We start from the raw sequence: 19,565 nt of genomic DNA, 5'->3' as shown, positions 1-19,565 counted from the left end.
GCTATCCATCTGAAATAAAATAAAATGCCTATTTTACACCATATACAAAACTACATGCCCCAGAGAGTAAAGTCTTAATGGTAAACAACAAAACAGGACAAAATATTGCAGCAATATCTAGGAGAGTTTGTGTACAATCTGTGGACAAGGAAACCTTAGGAAGATTGGAAAACACAGAGACTCTAAAAGAAAAGATGTATCTGACCACATTAAAAATGTGTATGGGTAAAGATATAAAGAAAATAAAAATATGAATGACAGATTTGGGAAAAAAGACACTTGTAGTGGCAAGTATGTAAGAATTTATATAATATAGGGATTAATGATATAAGAATTAACATAGGAATTAATTTATATAAACAGAAAGAGATTTTTTAAATTGGCAACTCAACAGAAAAATGATCTAAGAATATGGAAAGGCAATTCATAGAAACATGCATCCAGAATGCCAAGTGTCCAAAAAGATGCTTGAATTTACCATAGTTGGGAAATACAAATTGAGTAATAACAAGACATCACCTCATGATCAGCAAGCCAGTCAAAATTAAAACAATTACAACATATACCATTGGTGGATATGTGAATTTTATGGCATTTGAGGAAAGAACTCTAACATTGTCTATTGAAATTGAAAATATACATACTCAGAAGACTACACAGGCAAACTGTGGTTGGTATATGCATACAATGGAATACTACTCAGAAGTAAAAAGGAACTATTTGACATGTAACAACATGGTTTAATTTCAAAAACATTATGCTGAGAGAATAATCCAGATACAAGAGAGTCCAGACTGTATGTTCCCATTTATGCCAACTTTAGAACACGGAAAACTAAGCTATGCTATTAGAACATCTGTATTAGGATGTCTATTCATAGCAGGATTCAGAGAGGCAAAGACTAGAAACCAAATGAATCTTCATTAATACAGAATGGGTGATTGTAGTCCACACCAAGGACTAGCGTACTGTCAATGAAAAAGGAAGGAATAGAGGTATATCAAACGGTTTGGAGGGATTTCTTCAATGTATTGTTTATGCACCAGTGCAGAAAAGCATTAACAATGTAATCCCATGTTTGTGAAACAATGACTCCACCCCAACATCCAAATGTACATATATGTATATGCATGTGTATGTTGGGTCTGCAACTCATTATAGGGATATGGAGGAAAATATGGAAACATACATGTTAGGTAATGTTAATATGGATTACAAGGGGAGGAGAATGGAAGGAAAAGATGGGGAAAGGGGTATCAAGTTAAAAGAAAAAAGAGTGAACTAGAAACAACAGTATATACAGTATGATTACATTTGTGCAGTTAAAATTTATATTTATAGAGGATTACTCCAAGAAAATGCTGCCCATCTTGTTGATATTTTGAATTTGATCCATGGGTTAAACTAGACCTTCCAACTATGCATTTGGACTGCATATCAGTCCTTCTTTACATGTACAGAATGGAACATTAAAAGCCCTTTCTATTTTACAAAGAAACTAAAACTGTAAAGCATAACTGACTTGCCCCAACGAACACAGCGAGGAAGTGGCAAACCATGGATTTTAAGCAGGCAGTCTAACTCCACGAGCCACACACACGTATGTGCTAAATGCCTTCTGAGAGTTTAGCAAGAGGTAAGTCAGAAACTTGCCTTGGGTGCAAAATTTAAAGAAGTGCTGAGAAACTCAGGAAACCAGGGAAATAATATTTGGAAACAAAAATGAAACGAATGCAAAAAAACCACCCCATATTTGAACAAAAATATCAAAAATTTCAATAAAGGTAGGATCTGACCCTGCATTTGCATGGCTAGGTCTCACTTGCCTCACCTGAACCCCAACCCCCTTGGATCTGCTCTTCATTGAAAATTTGGTATTTTGCTCATCATAGAGTGTTTTACATTAATTTTGATTAAAAAAATATTGTATGAAACATTATTGATCTTGATTACTGAGTTTCGGGGTGCCCCTTTAAATGTAGTACCAGAGGTAAGTGCCTCTCTTGCCTCCCCCTAATCTCAGCCCTGCTCGTCTCCAATCATTAGGCAACCGTGTGAAACTAAGCCAAGCACTGTGTGTATCTGAGACTCTGTTTTCTCATCTGTAAAGTGGGGATGATGGTTTCCCTGCCCACTTCTCAGGGTTGTGGTGAGAAACTAAGAAGACATGGATGAGCTAGTGCTTGTGAAACGTACCTACTCTTGCTACCGGAGTTGCTCATGAAGGGATAAGCAAGTTGAATCCCCCAGGCTTGGACATGCTGTTGTGGGCTTGGCCTGCCCACGCCCATTGCTGGAAGGTCCTCTGTAATTCTAGTCTTTGTTTGGGTGGCTATTTGGCAGGTGCAGTAGCCTTCATCAGTCATGCTGCCCCCCCATGTCTGAACATGTGGCACCAGGATGTACCTCTCAAGCTAGAGCAGTGCTTCTCTAACTCGCATGTGCACACCGATCACCCGGGGATCTGGTTAAAACCCATATTTGCATTTGATCGATCTGGGGTGGGTCACAAGAGTCTGCATGTCCAGCAAGCTCGCAGGTGATGCCCATTACTGGTCCACAGACCACACTTGCTTTGAGTAGTAAGGAGCAGAAGCAGGACCTGTGGTGAATGGGTCAGCAAGGCTGAAATGCACCAAGGAATGATAGGGCACTACCCCGCAGCATTGGTGTAAGCATTTTAATCCTTACACTAGCCCTGTGAGGTAGGCTGAAGCCCACCGAAGACCACCAGGAACACACCACTACTCACACAAAGTTGGATTTATTCAGCCTGCTGCAAGAGAGAACACACACCAAGGAACCATATGAGGGAATTGGAGGGGTTTATTATCGGATTTGGGCTTGTGCTGGGGAGTCTCAGGAGGGTTAAGGGGCTGGGTGCCATCCAGGCACAAGGGCAATGTGATGACTGGACATCTTGGTAATCCATTTCCTTCCTTCTTTCTTTCTCTTTCTCTTTCTTTCTTTCTTTTAAAGATTTATTTATTTATTGACAGATTGATAGCGAGAGCAGGAACACAAGCAGGGGGAGTGGGAGAGGGAGAAGCAGACTCCCTGCCGAGCAGGGAGCCCGATGTGGGACTCGATCCCAGGACCCTGGGATCATGACCTGAGCCGAAGGCAGACGCTTAATGACTGAGCCACCCAGGCGCCCTCTTTCTCTTTCTTTCTTTCTTTCTTTTTCTTTCTTTTCTTTCTTTCTTCTTTCTCTCTTCCTTCCTTCCTTCCTTCTTTCTTCTCTTTCTCCCTTTTTTCCTTTCTCTCTCTTCCTTCCTTCCTTTCTTTCTTTCTTTTCCCTCCTTTCTTCCTTCCTTCTTCTCTCTCTCCCTTTTTTCTTTCTTTCTTTTTCTCTTCCTTCCTTCTTTCTCTCTCTCTTCTTTCTTTCTTTCTTTCTTTTCTTTCTTTCTCTCTTTTCTTTCTTTCTCTTTTCCCTCCTTCCTTCCTTCTTTCCATCTTTCCTTCTTTCTTTCCTCCCTCCCTTCTTCCTTCCTTCCTTTCTTTCTTCCCCCAGGAGGATGAAGGATTAAAGTAGACAGAGCTACCATCATGATGCAGCAGTAGTCACACAGATCAGTCAGACGACGGGCACATTGATCACATTTGTGGTTGCAGGATGTCCTTCTCTCTGTTCTGGACTATACATACTCACGACTGGCCTTGTGGCTGGTTTGTTCCGACAGTTAAGGAGTAACCTTTTCTTTTTTTTTTTTTTTTAAGATTTTATTTATTTATTTAATTGACAGAGAGAGAGAGAGAGCATGAGGGGGAACACAAGTAGGGGGAGTGGGAGAGGGAGAAGCAGGCTTCCCATGGAGCAGGGAGCCCGATGCGGGACTCGATCCCAGGACCCCGGGATCATGAGCTGAGCTGAAGGCAGTCGCTTAACCAACTGAGCCACCCAGGCGCCCCAAGGAGTCCTTTTCTGATTATTGTTTTAAATCTGTGAGTGGTGTTTATGCTCCTTTAGGAACATCGCCGCCAGTGCTATCTAGACCTGGGCGACACTGGGCCCTGGATCCAGGCCCTGTGTCTCTGAGGGCCCCTCACAACTTGCCTGGAATTTTCTAAGCCCCTCCCCAGTGCCCGTGCTGGCCAGTGCTGGCCATGCCATCATGCAGGGGCACCCTGAGCCTGGACTGGAACGCGTGTGGGCTCCAGGTCCTGTTTCTCCCCTTCGGAGCACAATCTGGATCTCTACCCTGACCATGGGGTCGCCCTGATGCCCCCAGGAGCTGGAGGACTCATGCCCACATGGTCATCTGCGGCCCTGTGCGTGGGCACCTGTCCCAGGAGGGCATCCTGACAAGCAACGTGTTATCCCCATAGAGACACAGAGTCTCTATGCAGAACTGAGTGAGACCGAGCTGACAGAAGGGTGCTGGCACACTGAGCCAGAGTGACTCAAATTGGTTTTTGTTTTTGTTTTTACACTGCATATTTTATTTATTTTTAATGCCTCTTTTTATTTAAAAATTATTTTCAGCTCCATTGAGGTATAACTGACAAAAGTGTAAGACATTTAGAGTGTACGCTGTGAGGATCTGATAGACGTATACATTGTCAAAGCATCCCCCCGCCATCTCGTTAGCTAACACATCCATCACCTGACATATGCATCTTTTTTTTGTACGGTGAGAACATTTAAGTTCTACTCTCTTAGCAAATGTTGATTATACAATACAGTGTTATCAACTACAGTCACCGTGTTACATCTTCTATCTTCAGACCTTATTCATCTTAGAGCTGAAAGTTTTCCCCTTTTACTACCCTCCTTATTGCCCCCCACCCCCGAGCCCCTGGCAACCACTTGCCACACTCTGTTTCTGAGGCTGACTTTTTTTTAAAGATTCCACTCAAATTGTTTTGCGGCCCCAAAGAAGATATTTGCCTGGGGCCCCTCCCATCCAAGGACTGGACCTGCCACAGCCCAGCTGGTGGTTGCTGGGGCCATTTGTCACTTTCTGAATTATCACCACCCTCATTATAAAGAAGAGGAAGCGGAGGTTCACAGTGGTTGAACAACTCGCCCATGATTCCGCGGCTGGTGAACGGTGAGGCAGGGACTCAGACTCCAGTGAGCATGCTCCGAGGCTGGGGCTCTACCCCATGTGCTCCCTTGGCCACTTTGCCAACTCCAAGGGCACCTTGGATGACTCCAGCCCCATCATCTGTGCTCCATACACTGCTGACATTCTGAACACTGCTCTTGCTTTTCAAATTACTTAAATGGTCTTTAATTTTTTTTCTTCCCTGCATGGTCCTTGTAAATCTGCATGTGTCTTCCATAATTTTGCTCTTTCTCTCCTGCCTCCTCCTGACGGTATGTCCTTTGGACCGATACTGACACCCAGTCCAGATTTGTCACAGGATGATGGAAACACTCCAGAGCATTAACTTTGGCTTTATGTGAACACCAGAGACTGTGAACAACTAAGAATGTTCTCTCAAATGGCACGGGGACTATCCAGATTGCTGGGGGTGGTGCTGAGGTTAGCTGTGAGGAGGAGGCGGCACAGCCATGTGGGCAGGGAAGCAAAATGTGTTAAGTCTTCTATTATGGGGTCAGCCCACCCAGTGTGGTCACCCACCCCACTGCTGATTTCAAGAACTAGAACCCGAGGAAGCTGGGCCGTGACTAAGAGGCTCAGTGCCCTCTCAACAGAGAGAGGTGGTCTTGTTGCTCCAGTGGGATGAACCTGGTTTATGTCATCGGAGAAGGTTCCAGAACACCACTGTATTGGGAAGCCTCCTCTGTGTGAGTCCAGTGGTCAATCCACTTCGGAGGCAGTGTCTATAATGGAAAGCACGTTGACGTCGTCGTCTACTGACATGGACTGGGATCTCAGCATTGCCAGTACAGGAGCTGGGTGACCCTATGGAAGGTCCCTAAGCCCTCTGTGCCTCAGTTTCCTCATCTGAAGAGTGGAGATCATTTCTTTCTCAAATGACTGTCGTGAGGACTGGAGGAGACGATGTCAGTGCCTGGTACAGAGCACGCCGTGGCTACCGTTACCCTTTCTGTCTGAGACTGTCTTACTGAGGGCAGCTGAGACCATGGGCTGGCTCTCCCTGATGTCACTTCAAAACATTAGGCAGCTCTCTCCCACCTATAGGCAGTTTGGTTTGAAAAATCAGTTACAAGTGAAACATCCACTAATAGGTCCGAACCATTTGCGCCCCTTTTCTTTGTTCAGCCTGTATCATCCCTGCACGTAATGAAGTTCAAAACCTCTGCCACCTTCTGTGCAGTAGACGCTTCTTTCACTCGTCCAGAAGTTTCCTTTCCAGAGTTCACTCTATGCCTGACCTTCTTAATTTCCTTGGCACTTGAACATCTCCTTTCTCCTCTTTAGACATTTTGTTTATCGCTCGCCACCGTGTTTCCACGGTAACTTTAAGACTTTCCCAAAGGACACCTGCAAGAATATTCCAGGGTGGGGCACACCCTCCCGTTTCTTCCTCCCCATCGGTGTCTCTGTTCTGAAGGCCCCGCATGCTGTGGGTCGTTTAGGGAAGATTAGTTAGCCGCCATTGCTGTGGGCCAGATGTGTCTAGGCTTGACTCCTGTCTCTACTATGCGGCAGTCAGCCGTGTGACTCAAGCCCCCTGTGTTAGGTGGATGTGTGACGAGCTGCCACAAGGCTGGAGGGGGTCAGGGGGCCCAGGCGGGGAAGTGCTCGGCAGGGCGGCACGGGGCGGGAGACCAGGCCCGGGAGCTGAGGCAGCCATGTTCACTGGCCAATCCACCTTAGAACAAACCTCATCTCTTCTTGCCTAACTCCTGCCAACCTCCTCTTGACCAACTTTCTGGCCTCCCACACTATCCATGTTGCATACTTGTTGCCAACTTCTATTCGTAAAATGTGACTTTTATCATGCTGTCCTTCTACTGAAAAAAACAAAATCTTCAAAAATTTCCCCTTGACGAGGCTTGCGTTTAGAACCCTGTATGGAATAGCCTCACAATTCCTCCCTCTCTTTTCTCAGCCTCCTCTGCCTCCACATCCCCGCACCTGTCTTCAAACATCTGAGGATTCTACAAATATCTGGCGACGCCAACAGGCCTGCCACCCAGCCTACAGACTTTTGGGAGAAGTGAACGCCCCCAGGGAAGTGGAGATCTGAACTGTGCCTCCAGGTGCGAACAGGGGTTCCTTTGGGGGCAGTTCAAGTCAGAGGACAGGAGGGTCTCTGGCAAGAAAGGACACGATGAAAAGAGAAGATGATGGCAGGACACAGTGTATGGGGGCAAAGAAGTCTGGGGAGGCTGAAGTCTTGGGCCTAAGTGCGGCGGCGGGAGGTGGGGGCCGGTAGTGCTGGGCCCCCTAGGCCAGCAGGGGCTTTGGGTTGTAGCCCGTGCGCCGCAGAGGTTCCTGACCATTCTTAAGCAAGGATGTACCATCCTGTAATTTCCAAAGAAAAGAGCAGTTGAACGGTCATAAAAGGATTTCATGGTTATTATAGAGAATTGGAAAAACACAGAAAATACTGAAAAAATAAAAAAGTAAAGATTAGAAAATAAAATCTTGTGGCCTGGAGATAAACATTGATAACTTATTGTATTTACTTCTTATTCTTTCCCTCCCTCTCTCAGTGTGATTGCCGTGTAATGAGTGCTTACTATGTACAAGGCGTTGTTACGACAGCTCTCCTCATTCAGTCCTCACGATGGCCCTGTGTTGTAGACAAAATATTTATTTGCATTTCCAGATGAGGAAGTGTTAAGAAGCTTTTCTGGGTCCAGCAAGTGGGAAGTGGCAGAGCTGGGCTTTGGACCAGACAACGGGCTCTGAACCCCGAAACCACATTGCTGCTCAGCGGTCATACAGTCAACACAGATGCACATATACTTAGAGAGATGTAAAATTTTTGTTTAAAATGGAGTCTGGCATCCCAATTTTCTGAATTGGGGCTTTAAAAAGAATTTTGAGGGACACCTGGGTGGCTCAGTAGGTTAAGCGTCTGCCTTCAGCTCAGGCCATGATCCCAGGGTCCTGGGATGGAGCCCCGCATCAGGCTCCTTGCTCGGCGGGGAGCCTGCTGCTCCCCCTGCTTGTGCTCTCTCTCTCTCTGACAAATAAATAAATAAAATCTTTAAAAAGAATTTTGGTGGGTGCGTGAAGGAGCTGTGTAGGTGGGGAGTAGTTCAGGAAGTGTGCTGGGGAAGACAAGTGAGGTGCCCACAAGAAAGAGATGGATGAGGGTCAGCGACAAGTGTAGAGGTGGGGAAGAGGTGATGAGTATGGAGACCTTTAGGAGGTGGAAATAACAGACGATGACTCAGTGCGTGTGCACCTGAGAGTGTGTGTGTGCGTGTGTGTCCATGTGTATGTGTGCGTGTGCGTGTCGAGGGGTAGTTGAGGGAAAGGAAGTGATGAGGGGAAATCCTGGGGATTCTTTATTGAGCACCTGAGTGGGTGGTAAAGCTGTCACAGGAGGGAGGAAGCTTAGGAGGACCAGGAGGGGATGAGTTCCTCTGGGACCTCATGAGACGGTGGTATCTGCCAGCTGGACACGTTCACCAGGCAGTTAGAAACACACAGGTGGAAAACAGTGGTGTTGGCTGCATTGTTCATACTCAAGTCTAGGGACATGAGGTTCCCAGGGAAGAACGGATGGAATATTTATTATTTATTTATTTATTTTAAAGATTTTTTTAATTTATTTTGAAGATTTTATTTATTTATTTGACAGAGAGAGAGAGACCACACAAGCAGGGGGAGCAGTAGAGGGAGAGGGAGAAGCAGGTTCCTCGCCAAGCAGGGAGCCCAACTCAGGGCTCGATCCCAGGACCCCGGGATCACGACCTGAGCCGAAGGCAGATGCTTAACCATCTGAGCCACCCAGGTGCCCCCGGGTGCAATATTTAAAAGAGGAAACAGCAGAGGAAGCTTAGGGGCACGTCAGACAGGATGGCAGAGTCAGATGGTTGGATTTGAGAGTGGCCAACATGCAGAGATCATAGAGCTGGATGGGATGGGGTCAGAAGGCGGAGGCCACTAGACTCAATGCTCTCCTCCTGAAACCCCCGTTTCTGTGGGCTAATCTCTCACCCACCTTTCAATTCATTTTTGCATGTTCACCCTGCTTCATTGGTCCCCTTCCTTGTCCTAACCTGGTGCACTGTACCTCTGTGTCTCTAAGACCGATTTACACCCCCACCTCCTCCAGCAAGCTTTTCCACCTGCTCACCACTGGGCCTCTAGCCCTCTGTTTATCATCGCCCCCCCCCCCCATCACTTATCTTGTTTTCTCCCAAGATTCCAAGCATCTGGGGCAGAGGCTTGGCCTTCCGTGGAGTCTCACAGTGTCTGATGTGTTGGTTGCTTATAACTCACAGCATAGAGTCTATTATTTTACTTGTATAGTTTGGATTTTTAAAAATACACTTTCTTTACACCAGGATCTCCTCTGCCCGTTGTAGCTCAGTCTCGGCTTTGCGAATTCTTCCCATGGCATCTTCTTCCCTGTTGGCTTGGCATTTTGCTCCTTGAATGCTCCACAGGGAGCCTGGGCACTGAGACGCATCTTCTGTCCACTTGCCTTTTCTCGCTTCCCCATTGGTCTCTAAAGCAGACGTCTCTCACTCCCAATTTATGACAACCCCTCATCCTAGAACCCACGGTGCATTCCTCTGGCATGCCATGCTTGCCTAAACACTTAGCTGCTTGTAAGTATTGACTAATCTGATGGGGTTGAGACAGGTATAATCTGCTCCATGCCCTTCTTGCAGCATGAATTCAGTGACTCTCTACCAGCCCTCTAGGCAACTATAATGGCAGGTTTCAAATCTCCACCAAGAGCTGCACAACTTCATCTTGAATTCTTCCAATCCTTGTAGGTTCCATGTAGAACCAGAAAGAATCCTCACTCATATACTAGTGTATATGCATGTGTGTGTGTGTGTGTGTGTGTGTGTGATGAGCAACAACAGTGATTACGATGACAATGGCATTGATAATAATCATTACCGTTCTCTGAGCACTTACTACATGGCAGGCACTATGCAAAGTGCTTTATAGACATGGCTTCATTCAGCCCTCCCTTCTCTGCCTGCCTCTCTTCCACGTGCTGTGGAATCTTGGAGTTGCTCTTAAATCACTGGAGTGCTGGCTAGGAATTTTTGGCTTCCTCTGTGCAGGTGGGATGGGGGTAGGCCCAGGAATTTTCTATGATCAGCACAGAAGCTTTGGAGGAAATCCACAGCAGCAGTGAAGGGAGTTGACCTGATTCTATCTCATCTCCATCTCTTATCACCCCTCCTTCACCGAGAGTGACTGGGGTCTGGTTGCTACAGTTGATCTCGGGGAGCAATGACACTTGACCCTCCCCTGGAGATCCAGGGCCTGTGGAGCATGTGTCTGTGACAATATGCTACTAAATAAGCAATGCTTGATGGGATTCTAATGAAATTAAACAGAGAAAACAGAGTCTAGGAGGGAAAGTTTCCTTAAAAAGAATCAACCATCTTCCCAGTCTTGCTTTTTAAACTTCTACTCCTGCTTAGGGTGATTAGCATTCTAATTGGGAAAGAAGTAGAAAACCAACGGTGTGGATGAAGAGAAATACAAAATAGAACATTTCCCTATTTCTCTAAATTGTTTGAAAAAACATCCAGTTGGGGAAATTTAAAAAAAAAAAAAAAGGGAACTTGGCCAAGTGACGTGATTGGGTGTGGAGACGAGCAGAGACCCGAATTCGGTGTTTACGGTCAGTTAAGGTGCATGAAACTATGGGGGATTGCACCGGTCCCAATCCCAAGAGAAGTTAAAAATAAAGCCTTTTAGAGCATCCTAGGTCTTGCAGTGCTGTTCCATTTTGAAAAGGCACCAGAACACACTCTAAAATAAAAGGTGACTCGAGAAGGATGGCCTACGAGGGAGGGAAGGGGGGTGAGGGGTGAGACAGCAGACTGAGGTGGGGAGGAAAGCCACTGGGCATTAGGCAGAGGGGTTTTCTGGTTCGTGTCTTAGTCGGCTTGGGCTGCCATAACAAAATACCATAGATGGGGTGGTTTTAAAAAACAGCTAAACTTATTTCTTATAGTTTTGGAGGCTGAAGGATTTGGCTTCTGGTGAGCACTTCTCTTCCTGGCTCATGGATGCCTGCAAGAGAGCAAGCTCTCCGGTGTCTCTTCTTCTGAGGAAACTAATCTTGCTGGATCTGCTGGATCTGCTGGATCAGCGCCTTATCTTTATAACCTCATTTACCCTTAGTTACTTCCATAAAGGCCTCACTCCAAATTCATTCACACTGGGGGTTTAGTTAGGGCTCAAACGCATGAATGGGGGTGGGGTGGGACAAAAACAGATGAATTGTCTGGCAAATGGCTACAGGTTAAGGGGAAGGGGCCAGTGAGAGCAGGAAAGGCAGAGAGGACTAGTGGAGCCGTGGATGGGATTTTTGGTGTCAGGGAAGTGGAGAGAGTGGGTGACTTCTCAATAAATCATGAGGCCAGTTTATCTGATAAGTGGGAATGGGTTTGGAATTTGAGAAGAGTAAAAAAGATCCAGAAAAGCCTCGCGGGGGAAATGAGATAAGAAATAAATCGGGGGCTGCCATGCAATATCAAGGTTCCCGACAAGATGGGCTACCATGATTGCCATACAGACATCAGCGTTAACGTCATCTCCTTATGGAGGTCTCGCCTGACCACACTGTTTTAATTTTCTGCATAGCACTTAACTGTATCTGATGAAGTTCTCATTCCCCGCTCTAGGATGTAAACTCCAGGAGACCCCGGATTTTTTTTTTTTTTTTTTTTTGCCTTGCTTGTTGCTATTTCTAAGGCTCAGGGTAGTGCCTGGCACAGTAAAAACCAAGGAAGTCTCCGCGGGCTGCAAGGAGGAAATGACTTTGCAATAGCACCAATGAGAAGAATTATGTGACCTTTCCCCCGTGTCACTCAGGCTCCAAGGATCAGAAGTATGGAAAGAAAAAGGTATTCCAGGACTTGCACTGGCAAGGTGGGAATGACAGAGGGGCCACACAAAGAAGACATTGATGGTGCTAGTGAGTGCGCTGTAGAAATGGTGGTCCGCTGAGCCCAGGCTGAAAAGGAGAGAGAGAGGACAAGGAAGACAGGCAGGCAGGGAGGAGGGAGGATCAGAGAGGTAAGAAGAGAGGAAGTAGGGAAGGCTCGAAAAGCAGGTTTAGTAGGAGGGCATAGGAGAGTTGGGGTGTGCTGAGTTGGAAAGGTTCCTTGTGATGAAAATGTCCAGCGTGCATCAAAGAAAGATACAATGTTTCCCAAATCTACTTGTCTGATGAATCCTTTTACTTCTCTCCAGGAACATCCCTAGGGCCTACTATTCCCTGAGAACAGAGGTTCTCAAAGTACGGTCCTTGGGACAGCAGCATCAGCATCTACTGAGGACCTGTTAGAAATGCAAACCCTCAGCTCCCATCCCAGACCAATCTGATCAGGGAGTTGGGGTGGAGGCAGGACTCTGAACAAGCTCTCTAGGCAATTCTGATGCATACTAATCACCGAGCTAGACAATACTTTAGAGAAGATCGATTCATGTTCAAATCTGGGAAAGACTATTCGTTAAGGGGTCAGATGAGTCATTCATGTTAATGCTAAAGTCATATTGTATGACTGCAGAAATTGAAATAGAGAAGAAAAATGTGCATCCAATTGTAATGTGCAAATTAAGATCGCAGTATTTACTACTAGCCTACTTAATAAATCACATCAAGATTTGAATACAAATGATTTGGGATTGCCTATTCCTTTGGATTATTCATCTTGTTATGTTCCTCGGTTAGCATGAATCGAGAGCTGACTGTTTTTCCAACATACCTTATCAAGTTGTTGAGCAGGGAGAGGGAAAGAAAGAGAAATGGACTTGAAAATTGTTTCTTTCCCTTTGTTCATCAATCCTTTGACAGAGTTATCAGAAAGTAATTATGAGGCCAAAAGGCAGAGAGCAATGGAAATAAGAGAAGATAGATCATATGGAAGCTATACCATCACCCCTTAAGTAACAAAAAACTGACCGTAAGTATCTGTATTATATGTCTAGCTATCTAAACTCATATTTAAAAACTGATTTTTTTTTTTTAAGATTTTATTTATTTATTTGACAGAGAGAGAGAGACAGCGAGAGAGGGAACATGAGCAGGGGGAGTGGGAGAGGGAGAAGCAGGCTTCCCACTGAGCAGGGAGCCCGATGCTGGGCTCGATCCCAGGACCCTGGGATCATGACCTGAGCTAAAGGCAGACGCTTAACAACTGAGCCACCCAGGCACCCCTAAAAACTGATTTTAAAAGCAATTATTCACAAAGAACTTTATAAATCAATCAGCTCAGGAGCACTTTATCTACTTCTATAATAAACGGTTATTGGGTTAGCACAAATTTATCAGAAGGTATAATTTTCAAGTCTTAAAAAGTGTATTTGTTCTATTCCTTATCAGAATAATTTGGGAAGGTGTTTACCATACATTTGTAATTTGCAAAAGAGCTGTCAAAAATAACTCGGGATATATGAATGCTTCAATGATACAACGAAAAAAAAAAGTGTGACTCAAAGCAATCTGCGTGCATGTTTCCAAAGTAAAATTTGAATCTAAGTCTGCATCTTAAAATTCATTTTGACTTGGAATTTTCTGGGAGAGGGAAAAAGAAACAAAGAAGACCCCTTGAACAATTATGCAGAGCTTAATGATTGAGCTTTTTAAAGTGCTTTAGCTAGAAATAGTCTTAGTTTCTAATGCATTTAGACATAAAGACACACCAGAAATGAAAGAATAACATTGTTCAAAGATTTGCATGAGCACAAACGCTTAGTTGGAAGAAAAAATAAGAAATGTCTCTGATTTCTTAAGGTAGAAGTCTGCAGAACTTCCATTCTGTCTTTCACTTACTCAGCCCTGGTTCATTGACCAGCAATATACATGACTGGCGGGGTCCCCATGACTCCATTGGCCATGGACTCGCACGGCTCCTTCTACTAAGTGGGGATGAGCTACACTAGAGGTAGGTCTACATTGGGATCTGTGTTTCCTGTAGAAAACCACCTGCAGCTCTTAGCTAGTTTAATTTGTGCAGCCTTAGAGTGATCCGTTTCTCCATACTTCAGACCTTTGAACTATAGTATTGTCAGCACTGAGGAAGGCTTCCTTCTGAAATTTTGGCCCTCATTTAGAGCTGTCTGTTCTCCCAGACTTCATTCGGGCATACTGCAGAGAAGTCGGGTCCAAAGTCATTAGACTGCAGATTCTAAAACCTGCCTTTTGTTCCCAGAGTTGGAATGGCATTTCTGATCAGAGAGAGACTGAGTTAGTTCATACGGCAGGTGAATTCTCTTTCACCATTATGACTTCCTGGAACTCACAAGCAATGGTGCTGGGTTAAGAGCCGGCCCTCATGTGCAGAGGAAGGCGATGGCCATCTGGCAAAGCACCTGGATCTTCCTACGTCCTCAAAAAAATAAGGAGCAATGACTCTGGAGAGGACAGCAGTGCTAAACAGAAATAGGACCAACCCTCATCTTCGTGGGCCACTCACCATTTCTCAAAATGGTTCTGAGGTTATAAATATCTAAGAACCCTGATGGAAATTTTGAAGGGTAAGATAAGACATTGAACATTTTTTTTTTCACTCTAGCGGTTACAGGGGACCCACTATCTAGCACTATACTTGACAGTCTCCCCATTAATTTGTTTTCCTGTGTTTCTTACAGAGCAGGACACAGAGTGAGTATTTTTTTCTTCATTTGATAAGATGGGGAAGTCAATGACACCCGCCTTACAGGTGGCTGAGAGGGTGAGAGGACCTAACATACGTGAAGTTCCTGGCACAAGAAAAGTGCTTAATAGTTATCAGCTAGTAGTAATAGTCGGAAGCCTGAGCACATCGTCCAAATCCTGGCTTTATCACTCACCCATATGTGACCCCGGACAAGTTACTTAATCACTCTGGGCCTTGATTTCCCCATTTGAAAGTGGGGATACCAATGGTACCACCCACTTGGGTGATGAATGAAGATCTGATATGATACTATATTACGAAGTCTTTGGAAAACAGCCTGGCAGAGAAGGTGGTGTAACCTGTTTAATTTTTGCAACAACCCTCGGAGGTGGTTGTCAGTACCCCCATTTGTACAGATAATGAAGCCAAGGTTTAGGGTCACACAGCTAAGAGTGGGTCCGCAGTTCCAAGCGACTACCCCTCATAAGAGAGGTATATGAGGGTCTCCAGTTGCACGTGACCCTTCCACTCCCCGGTGGCACGTGCCTGCCTCAGATGGCTTGTCATCTTCACTAGTATCCCTGATTACGAATTGGCAACCCAGATGCTCTCGACCCACAGCATGTGCTAGCGTCCTACATGCTAGAGGTCGACAGCACTTTCTTGCACTGATTTGCTTCAACGCACAGGCAGACAGACCTCTTCGTGATCTCTGGGAACCTGGCAGTGAGTGGACTGGAACAGAGCACAGCGCCTGCTTTCTCTCCCCTCGCTGGTCCGCAGCCCAGGGGGACATGGGTGACTCTGAGGCCCACGCGCCCCTGTGGAGCTTCAGTTGTTCCTGCGAAGGAGGAGGTCTTTGAAAGTTGGCTCAGACTTCCTTTGCCACTGAGGGTGGGGCCGTGGTGAGAAAGTTAAGAGAAAAGACCAGAAGCTAGTCCAAGAATTTGCTTGTGAATGTATACCACTGCCATCTGCTGGATGGAATGGGTATCAGACTTGTTCCGATGTTTCTCTGCTACGTAATAAGCAAACTCGCTGATTCCCATTATGGGTTCAGAGCCTAGTGGTTTTGTCATTTCACAGCATCGGTTCTAAATGTCTGCAGAATTTGGAGATCTCATGACAGCTGTGCACAGAAGGACTGTCATGTGAGTAATCGAAAGGTAAACCGATGACATCTTTGAAGCAATGCCCTCTCTAGCCTTAATATAGTTCCCCAGATCAAATTGAGTCTCTTCCCAAATGGTTGATCTAATTGGTTAGAATAAGCCCATAACTATCCAGCAAGGGCATCTGACGGAACTTGGACCCTCTTGTCAATGGCAAAAAGTACTTACAGGGAAGTGAAATCACCATCTGGCTTTATTCTTGGGTTCTCTGAAATTCCCTGTTCATGTGTCCAACAATTACTTATTGAGCACTTAGCCTGTGTGCCAGGCACATATCAAGAACTAAGGAAGCAAAGAGGAATAAACATAGTCCCTGTTGAATTAGTGATATTAAATGGATATATTCGGAGCGCTTAGTACGTGCCAGGCATATATGCAATTCCATTCCATCTCCTCCAATCCTCAGAACTACCCTAGGATTTATTATCTCATTGACAATGATCTTATATTATTTCATTTACAAAGATCTTATATCATTAACTCATTTCTAGTGACTATTAGTGTGTCATTTACAATTCAGAAAATCGAAGCTTAGGGAGATTAAGTAACTTACGCAACTTAATACAGTTAGGAAGAGCTGGAGTGAGATTTGGATGTGGGAGTGGGTGGGTGGAAGACAGAAGGGTTGACAACATGAAACAATACAGATTTTTTTTTTCCCATGTAGCGAGTCTGGGTCTTTCACTTCACACACATTTTCTGTTCCATTAGCTACAGATTTCCAGCAAAGTGAAAGTGCTACACAAGACTCAGTGATGTAGCAGCAGAAGCTTTGGAAAGATTGATCGGGAAGAATATCCCTTCCTCTAGCAAGCATTTGAAATCTATCCAGTTAACATTCTCTTCAGTTCTTAACTCTTCTGAACTGCAGCCTCGGTATCAGTGGCAAGACCTGAATTGCTGTCGGTTCTCCCCAGGACGGGAAACGAACCCCCACTGTGGTCAGCATGACAGATACGTGAGAGTGAATGATTTGCTCGGCACAAGCGAGGGAGCGATTCAGACGTGTGATCACAGCCACCTCAAACTGCTTTTCATTTGTTCTGTCTCTGGTGTAAGAGGGGGGTGCAGGGGCAGGCAGGTGCTGGTGAGGGGATACCAGGCGGGTGGGGGCAGGGAGAAGAGAGGAGGATGAATGGAAGCTGGTGGCAGAGAAGAAAAGCCAGGCGCCTATGAAAAGTGCTCGAATAGTATCAATTGGACAGAACACTGGAGATATAGGTGGGACAGCTGAGCGGCTAATGGTGGGTAGGGGTTTGTAGTCCGCCTGCTGGGTCAGACTCTCTGATGTGCCACTAGCCTAACCTTTGACCTCAGCCAGGTCACGTAATCTCTCTGTTCCTCAGTTCTTTCACCTGTAAGATGCGGTTGCCTCATGGTGTTGTTTTGGGGGTTTAGGGAAGTAGTCCAGATTGCCCTCTGCTACTTTGCAGCAAGGGGCCAGAATTTGGACGGATCCTTCAGGAAAAAATGCCCTGTTGGCTTGCTAGTTGCTACTTATTTCCACATCAGTTTGCTATACATACTCATATTTTGCCTGTCCGCAATCCTATAAGGCAGGTTGGACAGATATTATCCTTCCCATATTTATAGAAAAAATGCATCCACGAGTGTTTTGGCTGAAATGAAGATGTCTTTCCAAGCAGAGCCTGCCCTCCTCAGGGCCACCCACATGAGAACCACCAAAAAAAAAAAAAAAAAAAAGCAAGCATCCTATGGAATCGCATTTGTGTCTCAAACTCTTATGCAGAGAGTGATTTGCAAATTGTTTCCTGGAAATAACTGAAACCCGAATTTCTGGGAAGGAGCTCCAACCTGGAATCTCCTAGAGGAGTACAACCAGAAAGAGGAAAAGAAAGCTACTCTAAGCATTCATGGCAGATTTCTTTTGCTGAAATTCTCTTTCTGATAAGTTTTGATGTTGGAAGAAAAACTGAATACCTAATTTTAAGATTATTTTAAACTGAATCAACTGTTCATCAGCCAATATTATTTTGGTGGTGAATAACATATTGGGCAAAACACTACCTCCTGATTGTTACATGTGCTCATAAAGCGCCATGTGAGGCAACGAGTTTTAGAGAAATAAGAATGAATGGAAAGAATGGACAAGATATTAAAAATACCACAAACAGTGTCCACTTCATTATGAAAGTGTTATATTGAGACAACACTAGCCAAGGATCAGCACCAAAAGTCTGGGACGTGTGATAGGGGACACGTGCACTGAAATCTAACTAAGGGGGAGAAAGCAGAGCTGAGTCAACTCAAACCAGACCCAAACTACATCACTGTGTTAAGCTCCTTAAAAGTTCTGTCAGTGAGCAATCTATGATCATTGTGCCAGTTCTTTGTATGTAAATGGGCTTGTAAAAAGCATGGTCAAAGGGGTTTTCTAATAATTTATGACATGTTTATGACATTTTTAACCTAATTCTTTGCACTGTAAGGCACAGACTTGATTTTTCTTTCAGAAGCTTAAACACAGGCCTCTTCAAATGATGAATTCCAACTTAGCTGGAGTTGGATCAACGGAACATCACATTTAGAAATGAAAAGGCGCCCTGGATAACGAGGTGAAGATCAGGGAGATCAGTGCCCCACACTGTAGGGGCTCCCTACACTGCTGTCAGACAGAGAAGTGGGAGTGACTCGGGTTTCCCTTGTGGAATCAGTTACACAGGATGAGAATGAGACTCCTCATCGCCCCTCATTCTGGCTACTGGAAATGAAGTGAAAGGTACAAAATCTACCCAGTCTTCAGAATCCCAGTGTCTTTTCGGTTAACGTGTCAGAAACCCAGGCATCCGCTCGACGGCTCTCTTCTTGTTCACCGATAAACCACTTCTTTCACTACGGTCTGTCAATTTTATCTTCTAAATACACCTTGAATCCTTCCGTCTGTCTGTTTCCCCTGCCACTCCCTGAACCTCAGCTCCAGCTCCGTCTCCTCTTGCCTGGATGACTGTTACAGCCTCCCAAGGGCTATGCCTCATCCACTCTTGGTGCCACAAGTCATTGCCCACAGTGACACCAGAATTATCCTTTCAAAACACAAACCCGATTATGTCCCTTTTCCTTCAAAGCTCTAATCGTTGTTCAACTGTTTGATTAACGTCTGTCTCCCTACGTGAATCATAGGCTCTGGGAGGCTGGGACTCTGAATGCCTTTTTCTCAATATTGTGTCTCTGGCGTCTAGCACAGCGTCCCGTATACAGCAGGCACAAATAAACAGTTGTTGAATCAATGAATGAATTTAGTGAATACTGGCTTGTTATTCTTAAAGGATCATCTCTCTGGGTTGCTTTCTGCACAGTTATCTCAAATCAAACTCAACAACACGCTTAACATGATTTACATCTAGTACATTTTTATGAACGAAAAGCCAGAGTGCCTAAGAAAATTGAATTTGTTTCTCGCTTCTGCATGAGTAAGCTATTAAAATAACCAAACGTGCTTGCGTCTGAAATTTTCATTTTCATTCCCAAGATGGTTCATCCTAAAGATGGAGAGATTAAGACCTCTCCTCACTTGGGAAACTGTAAATTGCAGTCCCAAAGAAGGTTCAGAAATACAGTTTAAGATCCAACTAAATAAAAGACTTGATGAGTTGATGGTTCATAAATAAATATCCTTCGATGTCTCAAATGCGATGTAAATGGAAGAGATCTTAGCAGAAAACATCACATTT

This window comes from Mirounga leonina, unplaced genomic scaffold (assembly GCF_011800145.1).
Source record: "Mirounga leonina isolate KUSES-001 unplaced genomic scaffold, KU_Mleo_1.0 Mir_93, whole genome shotgun sequence".
Classification (NCBI taxonomy): Eukaryota; Metazoa; Chordata; class Mammalia; order Carnivora; family Phocidae; genus Mirounga; species Mirounga leonina.
This window is presented reverse-complemented; position numbering follows the sequence as displayed.